The 24,727-nt window shown below is 45.6% G+C and overlaps 1 protein-coding gene across 1 annotated transcript in view; it reads left to right on the top strand.

The window, feature by feature from the left end:
- The first annotated feature begins 10,833 nt into the window (after positions 1–10,833).
- Positions 10,834–24,727, top strand: part of LOC138666626 (zinc finger protein 850-like) — a 154,737-nt gene continuing 140,843 nt past the window's right edge. The window contains exon 1 of the mRNA XM_069754822.1: positions 10,834–10,875. The gene's annotated coding sequence lies outside the window, so the exon portion shown is untranslated. The remainder of the gene's footprint in view (positions 10,876–24,727) is intronic.

Here is a 24,727-nt window from a genome sequence, read left to right as displayed (position 1 = left end):
GTTTGCGCTCGGGCTAAGCCTTGCTGTTCTCGGGCCAGTGGATTGTTGTCACCTTTGCCTATCCCGAAGAGGCCTTGGACGCACGTTTCCATGGACTTTATTTCGGATCTCCCTGTCTCTCAAAAAATGTCCGTCATCTGGGTTGTGTGTGACCGCTTTTCTAAGATGGTTCATCTGGTACCCTTGCCTAAGTTACCTTCCTCCTCTGAGTTGGTCCCTCTGTTTTTTCAGAACGTGGTTCGTTTGCATGGGATTCCGTAGAACATTGTTTCGGACAGGGGATCCCAGTTTGTGTCTAGATTTTGGCGGACGTTCTGTGCTAAGATGGGCATTGATTTGTCCTTTTCGTCTGCATTCCATCCTCAGACGAATGGCCAGACGGAACGAACTAATCAGACCTTGGAAACTTATTTAAGGTTTTTTGTTTCTGCTGATCAAGATGACTGGGTTACCTTTTTGCCGCTTGCCGAATTTGCCCTTAATAATCGGGCTAGTTCTGCTACCTTGGTTTCTCCTTTCTTTTGTAATTCAGGGTTTCATCCTCGTTTTTCCTCTGGTCAGGTGGAGCCTTCTGATTGTCCTGGAGTGGACATGGTGGTGGATAGGTTGCATCAAATTTGGAGTCATGTGGTGGACAATTTGAAGTTGTCCCAGGAGAGGGCTCAGCAGTTTGCTAATCGCCGTCGCCGCGTGGGTCCTCGACTTCGTGTTGGGGACTTGGTGTGGTTGTCTTCTCGTTTAGTTCCTATGAAGGTCTCTTCTCCTAAGTTCAAGCCTCGGTTCATCGGTCCCTATAGGATCTTGGAAATTCTTAACCCTGTGTCGTTTCGTTTGGATCTCCCGGCATCGTTTGCTATTCAAAATGTGTTCCATCGGTCGTTGTTGCGGAGGTATGAGGTACCTGTTGTTCCTTCGCTTGAGCCTCCTGCTCCGGTGCTGGTGGAGGGAGAATTGGAGTATGTTGTGGAGAAGATCTTGGATTCTCGTGTTTCCAGACGGAAACTTCAGTATTTGGTCAAGTGGAAGGGTTATGGTCAGGAGGATAATTCTTGGGTGGTTGGCTCTGATGTTCATGCTGCTGATTTGGTCCGTGCATTTCATAGGGCTCATCCTGGTCGCCCTGGTGGTTCTCGTGAGGGTTCGGTGACCCCTCCTCAAGGGGGGGTACTGTTGTGGATTCTGTTTTTGGGCTCCCTCTGGTGGTTACAGATGGTACTGGGTGACTTGTGTTCTCTGCGGTCTCTGGTGTCCACCTGTTCTATCAGGATATGGGAGTTTCCTATTTAACCTGGCTTTCTTGTCATTTCCTCGCCGGCGATCAATGTAATCAGTGTGTCTTGTTACCTCTGCTTTCCGCTTCAGTAATCTTCAGGACAAGCTAAGTTTTTGATTTTCCTGTTCCACGTTTTGCTTTATTTTTGTTTTAGTCCAGCTTGCAGTTATGTGATTCCTTGTTGCTGGTTGCTCTAGTGGGCTGATATTACTCCTCATGTTCCATGAGTTGGCACATGAGTTCAGGTAATTTCAGGATGGTATTTTGTAGGGTTTTTCGCTGACCGCGCAGTTCACTTTTGTATCCTCTGCTATCTAGTTTTAGCGGGCCTCATTTTGCTGAATCTGTTTTCATTACTACGTATGTGCTTTCCTCTCATTTCACCGTCATTACATGTGGGGGGCTGCTATTTCTGTGGGGGGTTTCTCTGGAGGCAAGAGAGGTCTTTGTTTCTTCTAATAGGGGAAGCTAGTCCTTCGGCTGGCGCGAGACGTCTAGAATCATCGTAGGCACGTTCCCCGGCTACTGCTAGTGTTTTGAATTAGGTTCAGGATCGCGGTCAGCTCAGTTTCCATCACCCTAGAGCTTGTTCTGTTTTTTGTGTGCTTGTTCTTTTGTGATCCCCTGCCATTGGGATCATGACAGATGTGGCCGAAGAGGAATGTGTGCGTTGGGGGGTTAAAACACTTACTATACCCCTGGATAAAATCCTTGAGGGGTGTAGTTTCTAAAATGGGGTCAGTTGTGGGGGGTTTCTGCGGTTTGAGCACTTTAGGGGCCCTGCAAATGCGACATGGTGCCCACAATCTATTACAGCCAATTTGTTTTCCAAAACTCAAACATTGTTCCTTCCTTTCTGAACCCATTTGTCCAAACAGAACTTTATGACTATTTAGGGTATCGCTGTGCTTGAAAGAAAGTAGGTAAACTGTTGTGAATTCCGCTCTTGGGCTCCCTCCGGTGGTTGTAAGTAGCATTTTTGTGAGTTCTGCTCTTTGGCTCCCTCCTGTGGTTTTGAGTGGTATGGCTGCTTCTTGGATTTAGCTTCAGCAGCTGTTTTCACTGATCGTCTTTCTGGCTCGGCTATATTAGTCTGGCCTTATCCTTCATTCAATTCCAGTTGTCAATTGTTCCTGCCTGGAGTCATTGCTCTTAGGACTTTCCTGACACTCTCACCAGTTCATCAAAGCTAAGTCCTTGCTTGTCCTTTTGCGGTTCTCTTGTTGTGGACTTGTTGTCCAGCACTTTCTTTGTTTTTGTTCATTTGTCCAGCTTTTCAGTATGGATCTATTCAGCTAAGCTGGAAGCTCTGGGCAGCAGAGTTTGCCCTCTACACCTTTAATCAGGTGTTGAGATTTTTGCATTTCTCTGCGGTGGACTTTTTCTAGTTTTTATTACTGACCGCACAGCGTTCTGTCCTGTACTATTTTCTATCTAGCTAGAAGTGGCCTCCTGTGCTAAATCTTGTTTCATACTACGTATGTCATTTCCTTCTCCTCTCACAGTCATTATTTGTGGGGGGCTAATCTATCCTTTGGGTATTTTCTCTGAGGCAAGATAGTTTTCCTGCTTCTATCTTTAGGGGTAGTTAGCTCTTAGGCTGTGACGAGATGCCTAGGCAGAGTTAGGAGCATTCCACGGCTACTTCTAGTAGCTACTTCTAGTGTTGTGTTGAGCTTAGGGACTGCGGTCAGTATAGTTGCCACCTGCTCAGAGCTAGACGCATGTCGCTCCTGTGTGCTTGTTCTTTTGTGATCCCCTGCCATTGGGATCATGACAGATGTGGCCGAAGAGGAATGTGTGCGTTGGGGGGTTAAAACACTTACTATACCCCTGGATAAAATCCTTGAGGGGTGTAGTTTCTAAAATGGGGTCAGTTGTGGGGGGTTTCTGCGGTTTGAGCACTTTAGGGGCCCTGCAAATGCGACATGGTGCCCACAATCTATTACAGCCAATTTGTTTTCCAAAACTCAAACATTGTTCCTTCCTTTCTGAACCCATTTGTCCAAACAGAACTTTATGACTATTTAGGGTATCGCTGTGCTTGAAAGAAAGTAGGTAAACTGTTGTGAATTCCGCTCTTGGGCTCCCTCCGGTGGTTGTAAGTAGCATTTTTGTGAGTTCTGCTCTTTGGCTCCCTCCTGTGGTTTTGAGTGGTATGGCTGCTTCTTGGATTTAGCTTCAGCAGCTGTTTTCACTGATCGTCTTTCTGGCTCGGCTATATTAGTCTGGCCTTATCCTTCATTCAATTCCAGTTGTCAATTGTTCCTGCCTGGAGTCATTGCTCTTAGGACTTTCCTGACACTCTCACCAGTTCATCAAAGCTAAGTCCTTGCTTGTCCTTTTGCGGTTCTCTTGTTGTGGACTTGTTGTCCAGCACTTTCTTTGTTTTTGTTCATTTGTCCAGCTTTTCAGTATGGATCTATTCAGCTAAGCTGGAAGCTCTGGGCAGCAGAGTTTGCCCTCCACACCTTTAATCAGGTGTTGAGATTTTTGCATTTCTCTGCGGTGGACTTTTTCTAGTTTTTATTACTGACCGCACAGCGTTCTGTCCTGTACTATTTTCTATCTAGCTAGAAGTGGCCTCCTGTGCTAAATCTTGTTTCATACTACGTATGTCATTTCCTTCTCCTCTCACAGTCATTATTTGTGGGGGGCTAATCTATCCTTTGGGTATTTTCTCTGAGGCAAGATAGTTTTCCTGCTTCTATCTTTAGGGGTAGTTAGCTCTTAGGCTGTGACGAGATGCCTAGGCAGAGTTAGGAGCATTCCACGGCTACTTCTAGTGTTGTGTTGAGCTTAGGGACTGCGGTCAGTATAGTTGCCACCTGCTCAGAGCTAGACGCATGTCGCTCCTTAATCACCAGATCATAACAGTAAACTGTGAGGACAAATTTTTGCAAAAGTGAAAAGATTGGAGCTAAAGCAAGATTTTAGAGGCAAAATTTAAAAAAAAATTATTTCAACTTTGCATTAACTCCAGTGTAGCACCTGAGGAGTTTAAAATTTTAATGACAACAGTTTTTAAAGTATTTGAGAGGTGCAGTTTTTCAAATGGTATCACTATTAGGGAGTTAAAATATTTAGGCCCCTCAAGGTCCAATGAAATCTGAATAGGTTCCTAAAGAACCCAGTTTTTGTTAATTTGTTGAAAAAAATGAGAAATTGCTGCTAAACTTTTAACTGCTCTAACATCCTAACAAAATAAAATTACATTTGAAAAATGATGCTGATGTAAAGCAGACATATCATAGAATGTTAGCGTTGGAAGGGACCTCCTGGGTCATCGTGTCCAACCCCCTGCTTAATGCAGGATTCACTAAACCACCTCAGACATATATCTGTCTAGCCTTTCTTTGAAGGCTTCCATTGAAGGAGAACTCACCACCTCTCATAGCAGCCTCTTCCACTCATTGATCACCCTCACTATCAAAAAGGTTTTTCTAATATCTAATCTGTATCTTCTCCCTTTCAGTTTAATTGCTTCTCGTGTTTCCATGTGCAAATGAGAATAATGAAAAAAAAAGGATGGTCCCTCTTCACTGTGACATCGTTCAGATATTTGTAGACATCTATTAAGTCTCCTCTTAGCCTACTTTTTTGCAAGCTAAACATTCCCAGATCCTTTAACCGTTTCTTGTAGGAAATGTTATTTATTTATTTTGTACAGCATGACTTACTGATATAACCCCTTTCTGACATCCAACGTACTATCCATTCCATGTACCCTGGGCCCGTCTGACCATGGACGGGATAGTACGTCATAGCCGATCGGCCAAGCACGCGAGTGTTGTGCGGCCAATCGGGGCTGATTGTCACAGCTGACACCCGGCACTAAGTGCTAGGACCGCTCTCGGCACTTTAACCCCCGGAACACTGCGATCGAACATGATCGCAGCATTCCGGAGCTGGCACAGGGGCTGACAGCCCCTCTGCCTTTGGATCGGCACGCTGTGGGGTCCCGATCGCTGCCTTGGAGACCAGATGTCGTCATGACGACATCCGGGTCTCCAGGGCTGAGAGACTTCCTGTCATGCGCAGTGCATGTTAGGAAGTCTCTAAGGTTAGTGTACAGAAGCTGCAGCGCTTACAGCTTCTATAGCATGCAGATTATTATCTTTTGTGCACTAATATAACAAAGAGCCAACACTGGATTGAAAGTGGTTGTTTCATCGGTATTGCTGCACCTGTGTATTTGCCATCATTAATCGGATCCGCTGCACTCTCAGTGCATTTGTTTGGAGACCTGAGCAAGTAATCATCTCTGCCTTTTTTTCTGTGATTTTTCAAATTTTTGGAGGATTTTCAAGTCCTCTTTTTGTGTCGGTGAGCTCTATTTTCATGTTTAAGGGGTTAAGGGCATTAAAATTCAAAGTTGGAAAATTGCAAAATTTTCACCAAATTTCCTTTTTTTTCCCACAAATAAACGCAAGTCATATCAAAGAAATTTTACCACTAACATGAAGTACAATATGTCAGGAGAAAACATTGTCCGAATCACTGGGACCTCGTAAATGGACAGTGGTCAGAATAGTAAAAATTGGCCTTGTCATTAACATTCAAATCACCCTCGGGGTAAAGGGGTTAAAGGGACTCTGTCACCTGAATTTGGAGGGAACAATTTTCAGCCATAGAGGTGGGGTTTTTGGGTGTTTGATTCACCCTTTCCTTACCCGCTGGCTGCAATATTGGATTGAAGTTCATTCTCTGTCCTCCGTAGTACATGCATGCCAGCAAGATTGCCTTGCGCTGGCATGTACTATGGAGGACAGAGAATGAACTTCAATCCAATATTGCAGCCAGCGGGTAAGGAAAGGGTGAATCAAACACCCGAAAACCCCACCCCTATGGCTGAAGATTTTTCCCTCCAAATTCAGGTGACAGTCCCTTTAAGGATATAAAGATTGACAGTTTGAAAATTGCTATTTTTTTCACACAGGAAAGATATATATCTTTGTACGTGTTAGCCAGTAGATAGAATATTTGGAATTGAGAGTAATATTGGAACAGTTCGTAGATAAGGAGGGAATGTTTTATTGTTCTGTGTTATGATGCCCCATAAGGTCTGAAGTACAAATTCCTTAATTGATGTAAAAATACATAAATCCATGTGACACATTCATTCCTGCTGTTACGGAACTGCAACACAGAACTAGGATAGAAGGGGGGAAACTGACCCTGCACTTAGACTAGGCTGATACCCTACGATGGAGTGGGCGACCCATTCCTTGCGAATAGACCCCCCGAAGATCCTAGGTTAATCTCAGCGAAGACCTATAGGAAGGGGGAAGGAGGTCCCTAAAAGATCTAAGGACTCGGTATAAAAACAGGTCACCTCCTATTAGGGAACACAGAGAAGGCTGCAGAAACCAACAGAGAACAGAAACTAAGGATAGCAGAACCGGGGGTCCCAGAACTGCACAATATCAAATACAGAAAGCTATCAAATCACCTAGCAAGAACTCTAGCGAATTAACACTGTTGTCCAGCAAGGAATGGGAGGCAGGTGCTGGGTAATAAAGGGTGATACAATCACCTGACCTAAGACAACCCAGCACTAGGGGAAAAATACCAGCAGCCAGAAAACCACAACAAAATGGCAGATGGTCAAAAACAAAACAGATTCTAACAGTACCTCCTCTTGGCCGAGCCTTTTTACAGATTCTAATATCTGCACTAAGTGTGTCAAAGGTTGTCATAAGTTTAGACTCCCAGATTATCCTGTCTCTTTTAGATTTGAAGTTACCTTTCAATACAAGTAATTTCAGGTCCATGGTGCTATGATCAGGCATACAAAAATGTTTGGCCACCGGTAGATCCATTCATTTTTCTCTTATTGTGTGGCGGTGAGAATTTATCCTTGTTCTCAGTTTTTGCCCTGTCTCCCCAACATACAGAACCCCAGCTGGACATTTGGTACAAATAATTAGGTGCACCACATTAGAAGTGTCGCAGCTGGAAGTACCTGGTATCTTGTAGTCCTGATGTGAATTTTTGGATCTTTATCTTGTCCGTGGTCATTATAAATGGCCAGGTTTTACATTTTTTTCTGGTTGCAAGGAAAGGTTCCTGCAGCTGTTGGAGAGGACAGCGAGCTTCTGACAATGATACTTCTTAGATTTGGGGGCTGCCTAAAACACAGTAGTGGGGGGTCTGGAAAAATGTATTGTAATCGGGCATCTTTTTGTATTAAAGGTTGTAATTTCCGTGCAGCTCCCCTTAGCACCTCCAGATTTGGATTGTAGGTATCCACTAGAGGTACCCGGTTATTTTCTTCTTTAGCTTTGTAATGTAGCAGGTGATTCCTTGATATTCTGGTGGCTCTTGTAATCTGGTTTTCAATTATTCTTGGATGGTAGCCCTGATTCAAAAAGGTCTTTCTGAGGCGACCAAGGTGTTCATCCCTATCCATTGGGTTGGAACATATACGATTGTATCTGATGGCTTGGATGTAGACAATGGAGTTTTTTATGTGCTTTGGGTGGAAACTGTCCCATTTAAGGTATGTTGGACGGTCGATTGGCTTCTGATACAGGGATGTCTCTATTTTATTGTTCTGCAGCTTAATGATGGTGTCCAAAAAGTTAATTTCAGTACAGGAGTAGTTGAGTGTCAAGTTGATGTAGGAAGAAATTGATTAAACTGTTCATGGAACGTCTTTAGCTGCGGCTCAGACTCCGTCCAGATGATTAAAATGTCATCAATGTAGCGGTAGTAGGCCAGAGGCCTGATGGGACATAAGGACAAAAAGTCGCTTTCAAGCTTGGCCATGAAAAGATTTGCATACTGTGGGGCCATTTTACTTCCCATTGCTGTGCCAGTCTCCTGTAGATAGTATATGTATATAGTATGTGGCTGGCCACAACCGGCATGTCATAATGACAGCTAGGACTTCCAGCTACGTCCAACCTGACTCGGAGACCTGCGTGTGTTAGAATGACTTTACCATACTATTAGCAGTTTTGACTTTCATGAAAAGGTCTTCACAGGTCGGTGGTTCTCCAGCTGTTGTACACTCACGGCTCCGCTCTGTACATACATGTCCCAAACACGCGGCTCCGCGCCGTACACATCATACATACATGGCTCCGCTCCGTACACCTCGCACACACACGACTCCTCTCCGTACACCTCGCACACACATGGCTCCGCTCCGTACACTTCATACACACACGGCTCCCCTCAGTACACCTCGTACACACACTGCTTCGCTCCGTACACCTCGTACACACACGGCTCTGCTCCGTACACCTCGTACACACACTGCTTCGCTCCGTACACCTCGCACACACACGACTCCTCTCCGTACACCTCATACACACATGGCTCCGCTCCGTACACTTCATACACACACGGCTCCCCTCAGTACACCTCGTACACACACTGCTTCGCTCCGTACACCTCGCACACACACGACTCCTCTCCGTACACCTCGTACACACATGGCTCCGCTCCGTACACTTCATACACACACGGCTCCCCTCAGTACACCTCGTACACACACTGCTTCGTTCCGTACACCTCGTACACACACGGCTCTGCTCCGTACACCTCGTACACACGCGGCTCCGCTCCGTACACCTCGTACACACACTGCTACGCTCCGTACACCTCGTACACACATGGCTCTGCTCCGTACACCTCGTACACACGCGGCTCTGCTCCGTACATTTCGTACACACACGGCTCCGCTCCGTACACCTCGTACACACACGGCTCTGCTCCGTACACCTCGTACACACACGGCTTCGCTCCGTATACCTCGTACACACATGGTTCTGCTCCGTACACCTCGTGCACACGCGGCTCCGCTCCGTACACCTCGTACACACACTGCTACGCTCCGTACACCTCGTACACACATGGCTCTGCTCCGTACACCTCGTACACACGCGGCTCTGCTCCGTACATTTCGTACACACACGGCTCCGCTCCGTACACCTCGTACACACACGGCTCTGCTCCGTACACCTCGTACACACACGGCTTCGCTCCGTATACCTCGTACACACATGGTTCTGCTCCGTACACCTCGTGCACACGCGGCTCCGCTCCGTACACCTCGTACACACACGGCTCTGCTCCGTACACCTCGTACACACACGGCTTCGCTCCGTATACCTCGTACACACATGGTTCTGCTCCGTACACCTCGCACACACACGACTCCTCTCCGTACACCTCGTACACACATGGCTCCGCTCCGTACACTTCATACACACACGGCTCCCCTCAGTACACCTCGTACACACACTGCTTCGTTCCGTACACCTCGTACACACACGGCTCTGCTCCGTACACCTCGTACACACGCGGCTCCGCTCCGTACACCTCGTACACACACTGCTACGCTCCGTACACCTCGTACACACATGGCTCTGCTCCGTACACCTCGTACACACGCGGCTCTGCTCCGTACATTTCGTACACACACGGCTCCGCTCCGTACACCTCGTACACACACGGCTCTGCTCCGTACACCTCGTACACACACGGCTTCGCTCCGTATACCTCGTACACACATGGTTCTGCTCCGTACACCTCGTGCACACGCGGCTCCGCTCCGTACACCTCGTACACACACGGCTCTGCTCCGTACACCTCGTACACACACGGCTTCGCTCCGTATACCTCGTACACACATGGTTCTGCTCCGTACACCTCGTGCACACGCGGCTCCGCTCCGTACACCTCGTACACACACTGCTTCGCTCCGTACACCTCGTATACACATGACTCTGCTCCGTACACCTCGTACACACACAGCTCCGCTCCGTACACCTCGTACACACACGGCTCCGCTCCGTACACCTCGTACACACATGGCTCTGCTCCGTACACCTCGTACACACGCGGCTCCGCTCCGTACACCTCGTACACACACTGCTTCGCTCCGTACACCTCGTATACACACGGCTCTGCTCCGTACACCTCGTATACACATGACTCTGCTCCGTACACCTCGTACACACACGGCTCTGCTCCGTACACCTCGTACACACACGGCTTCGCTCCGTATACCTCGTACACACATGGTTCTGCTCCGTACACCTCGTGCACACGCGGCTCCGCTCCGTACACCTCGTACACACACTGCTTCGCTCCGTACACCTCGTATACACATGACTCTGCTCCGTACACCTCGTACACACACGGCTCCGCTCCGTACACCTCGTACACACACGGCTCCGCTCCGTACACCTCGTACACACATGGCTCTGCTCCGTACACCTCGTACACACGCGGCTCCGCTCCGTACACCTCGTACACACACTGCTTCGCTCCGTACACCTCGTATACACACGGCTCTGCTCCGTACACCTCGTATACACATGACTCTGCTCCGTACACCTTGTACAAACACTGCTCCTCTCCGTACACCTCGTAAACACGGGGCTCCACTACATCCACACTGTAAACCCCTCCTGACCCCACACAGAAACTTCCCCTCATCCAGCACCATGACAACCAGCACAGCAGAGTCCTGCATACACTGAGGCCCCTGATCATGTGACCCCTGACTCCTCCCCTCCTGTGACCTCATCACAGGTCCTGTGCGCACAGAACAGCCATATATGTGGTGTGCGGCTCTGCAGGTGGAGGTAGGTGCTGGAGATTCCCCATTACTGGACACATTAACCCCCTCAGTGCTGGCCATTATCGCAGCCGTATTCTCTCTATTTTCTATTGTGACTATTCTGGGGTACATATAACATTTTAATGTTCAGTATTTTTCACATTTATTTTCCATTTCTTTTGTGTCTTTTTTTAAAATTTGTGTCTTTTTGAGGAGCAGATAAAAAATGAATTAAGGTTTATTTATGTACTAGCTGAAGAGCCCGGCGTTGCCTGGGCATAGTAAATATTTGTGGTTAGTTATAGCACCTCACTTCTCTTATTTTCCCATCACGCCTCTCAGTTTCCCCCTCACTCCTCTCATTCCCCCCTAACACTTGTCATTTCGACCTCACATCTGTCATTTTCCGATCACTCCACTATTTTCCCTCACTCCTCTCATTTTGCACTCACACCTTTTTATTTTCATGTATGTAATCTCCTGTATATAGTATATACCTGTGTGTCATCTCTCCTGTATATAGTATATATCTGTGTCATCTCCTCCTGTATATAGTATATACCTGTATGTCATCTTCTATATATAGCATATACCTGTATGTCATCTCCTCCTGTATATAGTATATACCTGTAGGTCATCTGCTCCTGTATATAGTATATACCTGTGTGTCATCTCCTCCTGTATATAGTATATACCTGTATGTCATCTCCTCCTGTATATAGTATATATCTGTGTGTCATCTCTCCTGTATATAGTATATACCTGTGTGTCATCTCTCCTGTATATAGTATATATCTGTGTGTCATCTCCTCCTGTATATAGTATATATCTGTGTGTCATCTCCTCCTGTATTAGACCTCGTTCATACGTTATTTGCTCAGTATTTTTACCTCAGTATTTGTAAGCTAAATTGGCAGCCTGATAAATCCCCAGCCAACAGGAAGCCCTCCCCCCTGGCAGTATATATTAGCTCACACATACACATAATAGATAGGTCATGTGACTGACAGCTGGCATATTTCCTATATGGTACATTTGTTGCTCTTGTAGTTTGTCTGCTTATTAATCAGATTTTTTTTTTGAAGGATAATACCAGACTTGTGTGTGTTTTAGGGCGAGATTCGTGTGTCAAGTTGTGTGTATTGAGTTGCGTGTGGCGACATGCATGTAGCGACTTTTGTGAGATGAGTTTTGTGTGGCAACATGCGTGTAGCAACTTTGTATGCTGAGTTGCATGTGACAGGTTAGTGTAGTAAGTTGTGTGCAGCAAGTTTTGCGCATGGCAAGTTTTGCGCATGGCGAGTTTTATGTGTGGTGCCTTTTGAGTATGTGCAAGTTTTGTGTGAGGCAACTTTTGTATGTGTTGCAACTTTTGTGCATGTGGCAATTTTTCCACGGGTGCAAGTTTTGCGTGTGGTGAGTTTTCCCATGAGGTGACTTTTGCACGTGTGGCGAGTTTTGCGTGAGCCTAGTTTTGCATGTGGCGAGTATTACGCATGGCAAGTTTTGAGTATGTGTGGTGAAATGTGTGCTGAGGGTGGTATATGTGTTCAAGCACGTGGTAGTGTGTAGCGCATTTTGTGTGTGTGTTCATATCCCCGTGTGTGGTGAGTATCCCATGTCGGGGCCCCAACTTAGCAACTGTACGGTATATACTCTTTGGCGCCATCACTCTCAATCTTTAAGTCCCCCTTGTTCACATCTGGCAGCTGTCAATTTGCCTCCAACACTTTTCCTTTCACTTTTTCCCCATTATGTAGATAGGGGCAAAATTGTTTGGTGAATTGGAAAGCAAGGGTTAAAATTTCACCTCACAACATAGCCTATGACGCTCTCGGGGTCCAGACGTGTGACTGTGCAAAATTTTGTGGCTGTAGCTGCGACGGTTCAGATGCCAATCCCGAACATACACACACACATTCAGCTTTATATATTAGATTTGTGGTATGGGGAATGAGAACACAACAATCCCCCTATCTACCAGAGTTGGTGTGAATCAATCTGCAGGACGCGGTCAGTAATCTGTGGCCTCTGGGCCGGATAATGATAAGATGAGCCAGTGATGGTGGTTGTTAGGCTTCAGAGCCTACAGATGACTGAAGACGCAGATCAACGGGTCCTGTGGATCGATTTACTACATCTCTACTATCCACCACACATTTTGACAGATTTAACAAGGGAGGGGGCTGTATTCACCTGCCTGATCCTATATATGCACTCCTGCTGTATACATTGCAAATGGGACTAACGATGATTGACTGTCATAGAATGTTAGAGTTGGAAGGGACCCCCAGGGCCATCATGTCCAACCCCCTGCTCAATGCAGGATTCACTAAATCATCCCAGACAGATGTCTGTCCAGCCTCTGTTTGAAGACTTCCATTGAAGGAGAACTCCCCACTAGGATGAATGAATGTGCTCAGTGATACTCGGTTATCACTGTGCCCGGTTGTACTCATGACTCGGTGAGTAATTGGCCGTGCTCTATGTAAAACTGGAATCCCTGCCTGATAGGCAGCCAATACGCATGTGGGTATTGCCTGTGAATTACTGTGATGTTGTAGCCATCTTGATAGTGGCATTACTGTGATTGGCTGGCCGTATGACATCATCAGGGATTATAAAAGGAGAGACACCACCTGGTTCGGCACACTGACGCCATTGCACAGCTCTGTGACACTTCGTATTGGAGGGAGAGAGTGCTTGTCCAGGCCTGTGTGTGCACAGTATAAGGATCCATGCCTGTAGTGTTGTTACTGGTGCTGAAGCTGAGCTATTATACTAACAGACTTTGTAAGGGCTAATCGTTCGTATCACATACAATCTGAATCTGCATTTAGCCGAGGGAGGGAGAGAGAGTCACAGGAGCTGGAAGAGTGACAGAATCCAGTCTGAAGACAGGGATTAGGCCTGTGCAGTTTGTCAGCAAATATATACCGTATATACTCGAGTATAAGCCGACCCGAGTATAAGCCGACCCGAGTATAAGCCGACCCCCCTAATTTTGCCACAAAAAACTGGGAAAACTTATTGACTCGAGTATAAGCCTAGGGTGGAAATGCAGCATTTACCGGTGAATTTCAAAAATAAAAATAGATCATTATTTCCCCATAGCTGTGCCATATAGTGCTCTGCACCGTTCATTATTTCCCCATAGCTGTGCCATATAGTGATCTGCACCGTTCATTATTGCCCCATAGCTGCCATATAGTGCTCTGCACCGTTCATTATTGCCCCATAGCTGTGCTATATAGTGCTCTGCACCGTTCATTATTGCCCCATAGCTGTGCCATATAGTGCTCTGCACCGTTCATTATTGCCCCATAGCTGTGCCATATAGTGCTCTGCACCGTTCATTATTGCCCCATAGCTGTGCCATATAGTGCTCTGCACCGTTCATTATTGCCCCATAGCTGTGCCATATAGTGCTCTGCACCGTTCATTATTGCCCCATAGCTGTGCCATATAGTGCTCTGCACCGTTCATTATTGCCCCATAGATGTACCATAGAAAGTTGTGCCATATAGTGCTCTGCACCGTTCATTATTGCCCCATAGCTGTGCCATATAGTGCTCTGCACCGTTCATTATTGCCCCATAGCTGTGCCATATAGTGCTCTGCACCGTTCATTATTGCCCCATAGCTGTGCCATATAGTGCTCTGCACCGTTCATTATTGCCCCATAGCTGTGCCATATAGTGCTCTGCACCGTTCATTATTTCTCCATAGATGTACCATAGAAAGCTGTGCCATATAGTGCTCTGCACCGTTCATTATTGCCCCATAGCTGTGCCATATAGTGCACTGCACCGTTCATTATTGCCCCATAGCTGGGCATATAGTGCACTGCACCGTTCATTATTGCCCCATAGATGTACCATAGAAAGCTGTGCCATATAGTGCTCTGCACCGTTCATTATTGCCCCATAGCTGTGCCATATAGTGCTCTGCACCGTTCATTATTTCCCCATTGATGTACCATAGAAAGCTGTGCCATTGCTGCTGCTGCAATAAAAAAAAAAAATGCCATACTCACCTCTCTTGCTTGAAGCTCCTCAGCGTCCCGTACCGGCGTCTCTCCGCACTGACTGTTCAGGCAGAGGGCGGCGCGCACACTGTATGTCATCGCGCCCTCTGACCTGATCAGTCACTGCAAGAGGACGCGAAGACAGAGCGGCGCCCGGCGTGTGGAACGGGGACAGGTGAATATGTAATACTTACCTGCTCCCGGCGTCCCGCTCCTTCCCCTGGACAGCTGGTCTTCGGTGCCGCAGCCTCTTGCCCTATCAGCGGTCACCGTTACCGCTCATTAGAGAAATGAATATGCGGCTCCACCCCTATGGGAGTGGAGTCCATATTCATTACTTTAATGAACGGTCCCGCGTGACCGCTGAACAGGGGAAAAGCTGCGGCACCCGGAGACCGTGGGACTGCAGGGGGAGCGCCAGGAGCCCCGGAAGCAGGTAAGTATGCCTCAGCGCCCTCTCCCCCTCACCAGTCGACCCTGCCGCCGACCGTGACTCGAGTATAAGAAGAGAGGGGCACTTTCAGCCCAAAAATTTGGGCTGAAAATCTCGGCTTATACTCGAGTATAAACGGTAATCCTTTTTCCTTCTATAACTCACCACCAATTCCTTGGTTTTCTTTACATTTAGTTCTTGACAGTCCGGCACCAATCCACAAAGGCAGTAACCACCCTTCTTTATTCCTCCTCCCCTGGCCCCCCATAATGCCCCCTACCATGGTCGTGTGTGATAATGGGTGTAACCTGGTGGCAGCTAAGTAGCTTGGCAAGCACACACACGTACCATGGTTGGCACATGTGCTTATTTTGGTAGTTCAGCGGTTTCTGAAAGCATATCAAGTTTTGCCAGAGCTTTTGGTCAAATTACGCTGCGCATTTCCGCAAGTCGGCTACAGCAGCTGCGGCTCAGGCAGTTTTGCAGGAGCTCGTGCAAGTGCCAACTCACCAATTGGTTGCTATAGTACCACGCGCTGCAACTTCAAACTGCACATGCTGGCAAGACTTTGTGAGCAGACGAGGCCAGTGGTTTAATACCAGCTCCAACAAGCCCGTTGATATTCTGGTCAGCCTCCACACATAAGAACTGGGAGAGTGAGCATGGATGTTTGGTTCGCCAAGATTTGGAGAACTGAACAAAGATGGTGAGTGGTGAAGATGCTATAATCAGCGCAACTATCCCACTTCTGTGCCTACTTAAGCAGTTGTTGCTCACAATTAAACATGAAGCTTTGCATGTGGACCGGGTGGGGATGGAAGAACACATAACACAGAGAGATGGTAGCTAGTCCAGCTTCATCTCATCTGCTCAGCGCAGATTGGGTAAAAATGAGAAGGTGGACACTGAGGAGGATGAACAGGAGCTGGTGTCTAGCTGTTGTCTAGCACAACAGAGGCTAGTATCCACACAACCTTCATACTATCTTTCGAACATGGATGATCTGAGGATGGGAATGAAGAGGAGATGGAGAGTCGTCATCTTGATGGAGACAGGGAAGTGTTGGCTGTATGGAGCTTGGCATATGTTTTCTACTTTATGTTTTACTGCCGTTCCCATGACCCTTGTGTTACATTCTTCTTGGCTAAAAAAAGAGTACTGGTTGATCACCCTGCTAGACCCACACTACAAGGAGCTCTTTGCATCTCTTCTTCCTGAGGTGGAGAGGTTTACAAAAATGGTGCTATACCGAAGGCCATTGTGGAAAATATGTTGAAATAATTCCCATCAGACAATGCTAGTGGCAGGTGGCAAGCTTCCTTCCCTAATCAAGGAGGAGAGGCCAGGGAGACACACAGCAGAGGAAGTGCTTTCACTGTTGAAGGCATGGGTCAATTTCATGACACCAGCACAGCACCCAGGGCCTGATGACTAGCTATTTTTGACATGGAGGGAAAAGGTTTTAAAGATGATCAAGTATTACCTGGCTGACCAAACCTGCGACTATTGGGTCTCAAAGCTGGACACCTGGCATGAGTTGTTCCTCTCTGCCTTGGAGGTGTTGTGCTTCCCTGCCGCTAGTATCTTTTCTAACAGACAGGCGCTTTCACCTGTCTAAAGAGAATACAGAAAGGCTCACTGTCATAAAATTGAACAAAGCCTGAATTAACCTACATTTTTCCACACAACCAGATGACATCGCACATAAAGTATTTGTAATATTCAATATTTTCATGAGTCCCGCAAGTTGTTGCCTTTCATGGATCTATGTATGACCCTAATAATATTTTCTGTTTGGCTCTGTACTTTCTGACTGTATAAGAACATCAACTATAGTTTCAAAATATTTTCTTTCAAAATGTTGTTATGGATTCAGTGAGTCATCCATACAGTTTAACATGGTTAATGTTGCATTACGATGGTATGTAAAAAATACAAAAGCGTAGAAAAATATTTTAGGATTATATTACTCATCCATACTCATCCATACAGTATTACATGCTTTATGTTACATTTTTGTCATATATAACAGTAGAAAAAAGCATTTGAAAATTGTGTTATTTTCTTCACATTTTTGTACACTGTTCCATGTCCTGGGGTACATTTTTGTGATATATAAGAGTCAAAAAAAGATTAAAATTGTTGCTGGTTTACATCTTTCAGCGGTACAGTATTATGTATTGGGTGCATTTTGTTGGTATAACCCTCCAAAAACTTTCAAAATGTTATCGTTATTATATTGCTCACCCATAGACTATTCCATGGTCTGGAGTACATTTCTTTGGTATATAACCGTCAAAAGTGCATATCCTTTATGAGTCTAGGAGACCAATACATGACAATGTGAACAGAGTGTGTATGAGGCCCTCCTTTATGTCTAATTAAGGGTATATCTGAGTTCCTAATTTTTGGCAATTCTTGCTTCCTTTATAAATTCAACTGAAATTTCCTATTCTTGTAATAAAAAAATCAATTTTAGTTTACTTAAGTTATATATCCTTTTAAAAGTTTTGCCTTATATAAAAGTCATTATACAGGAAATAATATTTCTTAACATTTTTTTTTTCCTGTAAAATTACATTTCTCGCATTTCTCGTGGGTTTGGAATGATTTATTTTCATTCCTTAAAGTGGAGTAAAAGTGTGACACCATTGTTCTCAGCCACGATCTGGGAGTCAGAGATGCTTCCAGGGGTCTTTCCCATGCTGTTCTCCTTCCATTCAGCACCTTTCCCATCCATTTCAACATTTTCACTGCCCACCAGATCTCTTTGTAGGGTCTGCCGGAAAAAAGCTTGGCTTTCCCATTGACTCCTATTATTCAAAAATGAGCGTTCAAGTTTTAGGAATTGCTCATTTCGAGCAACGAGCACCCAAGCATTTTAGTGTTTGCTCATCCCTACTCACCACCTCTCGTGGCAGCCTGTTCCACTCATTGATCACACTTATTGTCAAAAAGTGTTTTCTAATATCTAATCTGTGTCTTCTTCCTTTCAGTTTCATTCCATCGCTTCTCGTGTTTCCATGTGCAAATGAGAATAACGATGATCCTTCTACACTGTGACAGCCCTTCAGATATTTGTAGACAGCTATTAAGTCTCCTCTTAGCCTTCTTTTTGCAAGCTAAACATTCCCAGATCCTTTAGCCGTTCCTCATAGGACATACTTTGCAGTCCACTCAATATATCTTGGTAGCTCTTCTCTGAACTTGCTCCATTTTTCTTTTATTTCTTTTTTAAAATGTGGTGCCCAGAAGTGGACACAGTATTATTTATTTTTATTGACCGTATATACTCGAGTATAAGCCGACCCGAGTATAAGCCGACCCCCTAATTTTGCCACAAAAAACTGGGAAAACGTAATGACTCGAGTATAAGCCTAGGGTGGAAAATGCAGCAGCTACCGGTAAATGTCAAAAATAAAAATAGATACCAATAAAAGTAAAATTAATTGAGACATCAGTAGGTTAAGTGTTTTTGAATATCCATATTGAATCAGGAGCCCCATATAATGCTGCACAAATGTTGATTATGACCCCATAAGATGCTCCATAGAGACATTTGCCCCATACAATGCTGCACAAATGTTGATTATGGCCCCATAAGATGCTCCATAGACTATTATGCTCCATATGCTGTTGCTGCAATTAAAAAAAAAAATGACATACTCACCAATCGTCACTCAGGCCCCCGGCACTTGCTATAGTCATCTTTCCCCATTTCACCGCTGGGCGCCGCTGTGTCTTCCCCGTCACACATTACACCACTGGGCGGTCACACATTACGCCACTGATCCCATAGAATTTGATGGAGCGGGGTCACACATTACACCACTGCTCCCATAGAATTTGATGAAGCGGGGGTCACACATTATACCACTGCTCCCATAGAAGTGGATGGAGGGTGGTCACATATTACACCACTGTTCCCATACAAGTGGATGGAGTGGGGGTCACACACTACACCACTGGTTCCATAGAAATTGGTGAAGCGGGGTCACATATTATACCACTACTCCCATAGAAGTAGAGAGAGCGGAGTCATATATTACACCACTGCTCCCATGGAAATGAACAGAGTGGGAGTCACATCTTACATACATTATATACTGCGTATCTAATGTCCTCCTGTGTGATACACTCTGCTGAGCTCAATATCTAATCCCATCATGTGATTAAACTACACTCTAACCCCAGCTTATGATACAGCGAGCAGCACCAACTAACAGAATTGGTGGTGCTGCCGTCCGCCCTCGGTGACGCTGAACTTGTGAGTATCACTATTAGTCACCAACAAAATGGCTCCTCACTGTGATCCTAAACTTCACCTTTCTTATCTTTTAACAAACACCCAGAAGGGAAGAAGAGCAGTGACATCACACACATGTAAGCAGAGCCCGCCCACATTTACTGCAGTCATAAGGTGAGCTAATTGTACACTAGGTTTTCATGTCAAATTTCAGCAGATGCTCCCCTAATGTTTAACAGTGGAAATGCCAAACCTTTTAAAATTAATTTTCATATTTTACTTCATTAAAAACAAATGATTTTTTTTTATAAAATTAAAACATTAATACTTTTAATCTTTTTCAATTGTTGAACATTTTTTTGATGGGCCTTTGAAGAGCCAGAACACCACAGCTCCATAAATCATGCTGTGGCCATTTTCGGTACTGCAGCTTAGATCACAGTCACTTCAATGTGGAAAAATGAGATTAAGGCCGGGTTCACACTAGCATAGATTCTCTCATGCGAGATAATCTGATCGATTATGTTAATGACACGCCGGTCAGAGTTTGAGTCAAGTATCTGCTTAATGATGAACAAAGTTACTCCATTCTGTGAGTCCGCACAAATCCTCCGATTGCCGTTCGATGGTTTCCACGCACATATAGACTTGTATGGATGAGGGGGATCTAATTTGAACAGCAAATCGCAGCATGCTGTGACATTTTTCTCATGCTGAATTGGAATGAGAAACAAAAAACACTGATCAGCACTGACCCATAGAATAACATTGGCCTGAGTGCTATTTGACAAAAACAATGGAGAGCACTCATCCAATGTATATGCTGGTGTGAGCGCTCCCTCAAAATGCTTCTACATTCTGTATGCAAATCAAGCCTGAAGACACAAGAGACTGGGTTTGGGCAGATAGGACCTTTAGGGAAAACACGTTACCGCATCAACAATCATCAAAGGGAATCCTCCCTCTTCTGCACACTTCCATTGTCTGTGTATTTTCTTACAATGATGTAGCCATCAGGCCAATGGTTCCACAAGTGATGAACTCCAACTCAAACCAATCTAATCAGTTTTTATTGTCAAACCAATCTAATCAGTTTTTATTGTCAAACCAATCTAATCAGTTTTTATTGTCAAACCAATCTAATCAGTTTTTATTGTCAAACCAATCTAATCAGTTTTTATGAAGAGGTAAGCTATAGGCTGGACCACGGTGAGTCATTGGACGTGGTATATCTCGATTTTTCCAAAGCGTTTGATACCGTGCCGCACAAGAGGTTGGTACACAAAATGAGAATGCTTGGTCTGGGGGAAAATGTGTGTAAATGGGTTAGTAACTGGCTTAGTGATAGAAAGCAGAGGGTGGTTATAAATGGTATAGTCTCTAACTGGGTCGCTGTGACCAGTGGGGTACCGCAGGGGTCGGTATTGGGACCTGTTCTCTTCAACATATTCACTAATGATCTGGTAGAAGGTTTACACAGTAAAATATCGATATTTGCAGATGATACAAAACTATGTAAAGCAGTTAATACAAGAGAAGATAGTATTCTGCTACAGATGGATCTGGATAAGTTGGAAACTTGGGCTGAAAGGTGGCAGATGAGGTTTAACAATGATAAATGTAAGGTTATACACATGGGAAGAAGGAATCAATGTCACCATTACACACTGAATGGGAAACCACTGGGTAAATCTGACAGGGAGAAGGACTTGGGGATCCTAGTTAATGATAAACTTACCTGGAGCAGCCAGTGCCAGGCAGCAGCTGCCAAGGCAAACAGGATCATGGGGTGCATTAAAAGAGGTCTGGATACACATGATGAGAGCATTATACTGCCTCTGTACAAATCCCTAGTTAGACCGCACATGGAGTACTGTGTCCAGTTTTGGGCACCGGTGCTCAGGAAGGATATAATGGAACTAGAGAGAGTACAAAGGAGGGCAACAAAATTAATAAAGGGGATGGGAGAACTACAATACCCAGATAGATTAGCGAAATTAGGATTATTTAGTCTAGAAAAAAGACGACTGAGGGGCGATCTAATAACCATGTATAAGTATATAAGGGGACAATACAAATATCTCGCTGAGGATCTGTTTATACCAAGGAAGGTGACGGGCACAAGGGGGCATTCTTTGCGTCTGGAGGAGAGAAGGTTTTTCCACCAACATAGAAGAGGATTCTTTAATGTTAGGGCAGTGAGAATCTGGAATTGCTTGCCTGAAGAGGTGGTGATGGCGAACTCAGTCGAGGGGTTCAAGAGAGGCCTGGATGTCTTCCTGGAGCAGAACAATATTGTATCATACAATTAGGTTCTGTAGAAGGACGTAGATCTGGGGATTTATTATGATGGAATATAGGCTGAACTGGATGGACAAATGTCTTTTTTCGGCCTTACTAACTATGTTACTATGTTACTATGTAATACTATTTTACAAGGTTCTCTTGAAGAATATCTAGACACAGAGCAGCACTGCTGGACAAATTGCTTCCAATTGTTTGTGATTTTATTATATTCACAAGCATAAATGAGTAAAAGCATAAAAAGTATCAAACTCGTGGCACGCCGACTTCTACACAAACTAGCGTTTCGCCTGTTGGCTTCTTCTTGGGGCAAGATCAGATCTTTAGTTTTCCTTGCGAATAGATCCCAGTACAGGGAAATTGGGAAATGCTCATGTAGGTGGCTGGTGGTAATGCAGTCCATGTAGGACTCTTGTGGCTGTTGCGGAATATCTATTGCAGCATTGGTGATGCCGATCCCAGTGTAAATGACTGAGACATAAGTGTTTATATGCAGGGTAGCAACTAAAATTTATATTTGTCATAGAGAAAGATTAAAATCCATAAGATATCTCCAGGGAGGGGACATAAGCCCCTTCCCCTCCTCACATAGAACATCATGGACAAAGAGTTGATACTTTGGGCATATGGGGAAGACCAGTTATAGCTAGGGGTGAAAAAGTAATAAAAACTAACGTATATACTCGTGTATACACCGAGTTTTTCAGCACATTTTTTTGTGCCGAAAATGCCCACCTCGGCTTATACACAAGTAATTGGGAAGGGGGAGCAGCAGGTGACAGCGGGTGACAGGAGGCAGGAGCCGGCTTCTGCGGCTAAAGCCTTTGCCCGCTGCTAAAAAGAAATGAATATTCACTGCACTTGCAGTGAATATTCATTTCTCTTACAGCGCGCACAGTGCCAGCAGCATTCGCCTTCTTGAAAGCAGCTGCTTTGCTTTCTTGGGAGCCCTCTCAATAAAGGGGTTGTCCACTACTTTCAATTAACCCCCCAATGTATCCCCCTGGGTCCCCTAATGAATTTTGCAAATACCTTCTGCAAATACCTTCTGTGAGTGGCGCTATGGCGGCGGCTGAGTCCGGGTCACGTGACCCCCCAGGCTGCAGCCGCTGCTAATTTCCGCCGATGTCACGTCAATTTCCAGACTCTGGAAATTTACGTCAGCAGCAGGCGTGACCCAGCCTCCACAGACAGCGGTCACTCATCAAGAGTGAGGCTGCTGTCACACTAGCAGTGTTTGGTCAGTAGTGTACATCAGTATTTGTAGCCAAAACCAGGAGTGGAACAATTAGAGGAAAAGTATAATAGAAACATATGCACCTTACAAATACTGAGGTAAAATACTGACCAAATACTGCTAGTGTGATGGCAGCCTGCCTGGGCTGTGGACGGTGCTGGGGGCTGCTGGGATGTGCAGGTGGGGCTAGGCTGGGATGTGCAGGCTGTGCTTGGATGGGCGGGCCTACGCTGGGATGTGCGGGGGTCTGCGTGCCGGGCGGTGCGGTTGGGCTGTGCTGTGATGTTCCGGCGCCAGGCGGTGCGGTGGGGCTGCGCTGTGATGTGCCGGGCGGTGCTGGGGTCTGCGGGTGTGTGCGGTGGGTCCGCTGGCCGTGCTGAGGTCTGCTTCAGGCGGGGGGGGTCATTGGTGTGTGTCTCTCTGTGCAGGCATCGTCCGATGGGACTACAAGTCCCATTGGGCTATGCCTGCTACAGTGACAGTGAGTGACATATTAGCCAATGATGGGACAGTAGTAGTCCCATCATCCGGCTAATGTGTTGAATGTAAAAAAAAAACACATACAAACATACAGAACATACAACATGCACCATGCGGCAAGCACCATGCGACATACAACATGCACCATGCGACATACAACATGCACCATGCGACAAACGACATCAACGTGCACCATGTGACAAGCACCATGCGACATTCACCATGCGGCATACAACATGCACCATGCGACATGCACCATATGACATTTACCATGCGACAAGCACCATGCGACATACAACATTCACCATGCGACATACGACATGCGGCAAGCACCATGTGACATACAACATGCGACATATGACATGCAACATGCGACATACAACATGCGACAAGCACCATGCGATATACAACATGCACCATGAGGCATGCACTATACGACATGCACCATGCGACAAGCACCATGCGACATACAACATGCACCATGTGGCATAAAGCATGCACCATGCGACATAAAGCATGCACCATGCGACATACAACATGCACCATGCGACATACAACATGCAACATACAACATGCACCATGCAACGTGGACCATGCGACATGCAACATTCACCATGCGACATACAACATGCACCTGTGACATGCACCATGCAACATATGACATGTACCATGCGACATACAACATCCACCATGCAACATACAACATGCACCATGTGACATGCAACATGCGACATGCACCATGCAACGACATGCGCCATGCACCATATGACATGCACAATGCGACATGCACCATGCGACATACATACAGTAAATACATACAGTACATACATACAACATACATATAGACATACAGTACATATATACATCGAGTACATTCTAACCATAACTTGTCACTTTGATCCCCGAAGCCAGTGTCACCTGTAACAAATAATAACAAACAAACACTATACTCCCTGATCCGCAGAAATCCAATTAAAACGAGTGTCCCTCGATGATCTCCCTGGAGAGCAGCAGCATCAGCTGATGTGACAGCTCTCAAGGGGCTCCAGGAATACAATGATGGAAGGTATCCTTCCGTACTGTATTCCCTACAATGTATTCCTATGCCCCTGTGAGAAAATAGTCCCTAGTCTCAATTCTGGCACTGCTG

The sequence above is a fragment of the Ranitomeya imitator genome, chromosome 2 (assembly GCF_032444005.1).
Source record: "Ranitomeya imitator isolate aRanImi1 chromosome 2, aRanImi1.pri, whole genome shotgun sequence".
Lineage (NCBI taxonomy): Eukaryota > Metazoa > Chordata > Amphibia > Anura > Dendrobatidae > Ranitomeya > Ranitomeya imitator.
This window is presented reverse-complemented; position numbering and strand designations above follow the sequence as displayed.